This window comes from Hippopotamus amphibius, chromosome 5, assembly GCF_030028045.1.
Source record: "Hippopotamus amphibius kiboko isolate mHipAmp2 chromosome 5, mHipAmp2.hap2, whole genome shotgun sequence".
NCBI lineage: Eukaryota > Metazoa > Chordata > Mammalia > Artiodactyla > Hippopotamidae > Hippopotamus > Hippopotamus amphibius.
Window position 1 is genome coordinate 17,949,163 of NC_080190.1, and position 3,657 is coordinate 17,952,819.

The window sequence follows — 3,657 nt, forward strand, 5'->3', positions numbered from 1 at the left end:
GTCTTTTATCCATGCAAAGAGTGCTAAACTCTGTTTTGTTATGTTTTTTTTTAATAGCTTTATTGAGTTATAATTCACATACCATATCATTTACCCATTTAAAGTGTGCAACTCAATGGGTTTTGGTATACTTACAGAATTGTGCAACCACCACCACAATCAATTTTAGATTATTTTTATTATTCCCAAAGAAATCCCATGCCCGTTAGTAGTTACTCCCCAAGCCTCTCCTCCCTTCCCCCCACCCAACTGACTACCACCCGCCCCCTCATCCTAGGCAACAACTAACCTTCTTTCTGTCTCTATTGATTTACCAATTCTGGTCATTCCATATAAATGGTATATAATACATGATCTTTTGTTATTGGCTTTTTTGACTTAATGTGTTCAAGGTTCATCCATGTTGTAGCATGTATTAGTACTCCATTCCTTTTTATAGCCAAATCATATTCCAGTGGTTGAAAATACCACATTGAGTTCATCCATTCATCAGCTAGTGGATATGTGGGTTGTCCACTTTTTGGCTATTATGATTAATACTGCTGTTAACATTTTGTACAAATTTTGTGTGAACATAATGTACTCATTTCTCTTGGATATATACCTAGAAGTGGAATTTCTGGGTCATATGGCAACTCTGTTTAAACTTTTTGAGGAACTTCAAATTGTTTACCAAAGTGCTTCACCATTTTACACTCCCACCAGCAAGGTATGCAGATTCCAACCTGTCCACATCCTCACCAACACTTGTTATTATCTGCCTTTTTGATTACAACCATCTTGGTAGATATGAAGTGGTATCTGGTTGTGGTTTTTATTTGCATTTCCCTAATGACTAATGATGTTGAACATCTTTTCACTAACTCTGTCTTGAAAGAGTACACTGTACAGAAAGCTCAATGAAATGGCTGTTCTAAAATATATTATTTAAACCTGAGCAAAATAGTCAGTTTTATATAGATTGTGGCCTTGATTTGTTAGAAGATGATGATGTTTAATAACGACAGGCATATAATTTTGGTCTAATGAGAATTGTTTGACTTACATAATAACAAGATAAATTTGAAATGCATAACAGCATCGCGGATATCATGAAGCGGTTATATGCAATGCAGGTAACACAGACTTACTGCCTCAGCTTGCAGAAAGGAAGCAAAATGATCTTCATAATTATAAGTTGGAAAGGAAGACGAGATAAGAAGATAGGAAGTTTTCAAATTGTGGTCGGTAACAGCAGCTGACCTTGAATAAACAATGCAATTTGTAAAAATGGTCAACAGTGTTGATGTGAATATGTAAATGTAAATCTTTATCCAGTTTTTAAACTTTAAAGTTTGTAGCATGCTATTTAAGATCTTTTATGAAGGCTAGATAATGAAATAACTTGTGTCCTGTTTAGTCTTAAATCCTCTAATTATATAATTCCTGGTTAACACCCAGGTTTTTTTTTTAAGTACATAATAAAAGCATAGTGTTTTAGGCAGTTCAGCTATTCACACGTCATGAGAAAATCAGCCAAGAAACTTATCTTTTTGTTTCAAAGCTGTTGACGTTTATATAAGAAGTCTTTCCTTATCCCAGGTTGTGTCCTAGTAATTTATTCATATGTATTAAAATTTTTAACAAGTTTCTGACAAAGAACAGGTGAGATAAGTCAGGAGTCATGAGAAGGTCAGCATAAAGTTCTTTTTGTCACCATTTGAAATCCCCAGACAAGAGGAAACAGATGGGTTTGGTTACATTATCCTTGCTGTGCCAGATACACAATTACGGAAAATGTTAAATATCCTTTTGCTACGTGTCTGTGTCTAGGCTAGGCATGATGCTTGATGTTAACAATGCTGGCCTTTCCAGCTGCTCAATATTTAATGGTAGGTAGAAGCATGAAAATCTTTTAATACATGGCATGAAAAAAAAGTTCATTTGAATCCTCATTGGATGACTTAGTTTATTCATTCAGGAAACATTTCCTGGGTGCTAATTATGTGTAAGACATCGTGCTGGGCAGAGGAAGGGGCTTGGATTCCTTAGGGGGACCAGGTAGCATTTAAAGTGGATTTTCAACATGAGTACAATTGGGATCCTCATAAAAGATAAATGCTCAGAGTGGAATTACGTCTAAAAAAAATCAAAGATGGCTGTGAAAAAGTTTCCACTGAAGGAAGAGGTAGGTAGCATCCCTATACCAAAAAACGTTTAAGTGTCCATGAAAGGAGTTCAGGCAGTTCAAAATAGAGCAGTTCAAAAACAACCAAAAAGACAGAGATAGCTGCCTTTTTACAGGGCTTGTGGAATATACAAAGTAAATGGAAACTCATAATATTGAATACATTATAGCAGAAACAGGATGGTGTGGGCAGAGACAGTATCCAAGCTGGGAGCTGAAAGATGAGGAGCATGGCCTGATTGTCCCCTCCTGGCTTTCAGACACATTCAAAGGAACAACTTGAAAAAGACATATTGGAAGCCTTTTGAATCTTCTGTAGTCTCACAAAAATGTCAAAAGAGGAGTCTTATTTTCAATGTATGTTTCCAATTTAAAAGTCATTGTAAAAGGAGAGAATTTTTTTTTTCAATAGCAATGTTTGGACTTTATTTGGGTCCAGATTTTACTAAACAAATATTTATAAAATAATCAGGGAAATTTGAACACTAACTGGATTTTTTTTAAGCTCTTTATTGGAATATAATTGCTTTACACTATTGTGCCAGTTTTTGCTGTACGACAAAGTGAATCAGCTGTATTTATACATATATCCTCATATCCCCTCCATCCCACGACTCCCTCTCACCCTCCCTATCCCAGCTCTCTAAGTCATCGCCCATCCTCAAGTTGATCTCCCTGTGTTATGCAGCAGCTTCCCAATAGCTATCTATTTTACATTTGGTAGTGTATATATGTCAATGCTACTCTCTCACTTTGTTCCAGCTTCCCCTTTGCCCCACCCCCTGTCCTCAAGTCCATTCTCTACATCTGCATCTTTATTCTTGCTCTGTCACTGGGTTCATTAGTACCATTTTTTTAGATTCCATATATATGAGTTAGCATACAGTATTTGTTTTTCTCTTTCTGGCTTACTTCGTTCTGTATGACAATCTCTAGGTCCGTCCACCTCACTATAAATAACTCAATTTCATTCCTCTTTATGGCTGAGTAATATTCCTTTGTATATATGTGCCACATCTTCTTTGTCCATTAATGTGTTGATGGGCATTTAGGTTGCTTCCATGTCCTGGTTATTGTAAATAGTGCTGAAATGAACATTGTGGTACATGTTTCTTTTTGGATTATGGTTTTCTCAGGGTATATGCCCAGGAGTGGGATTGCTGGGTCATATGTAGTTCTATTTTTAGTTTTTTGAGGAACCTCCAAACTGTTTTCCATAGTGGCTGTACCAATTTACATTCCCACCAATAGTGCAGGAGGGTTCCCTTTTCTCCACACCCTCTCCAACATTTATTGTTTCTAGATTTTTTGATGATGGCCATTCTGACCGGTGTGAAGTGATACCTCATTGTGGCTTTGACTTGCATTTCTCTAATGATTAGTGATGTTGAGCATCTTTTCATGTGTTTGTTGGCCATCTGCATGTCTTCTTTGGAGAAATGTCTATTTAGGTCTTCTGCCCATTTGTGGATTGGGTTATTTGCTTTTTT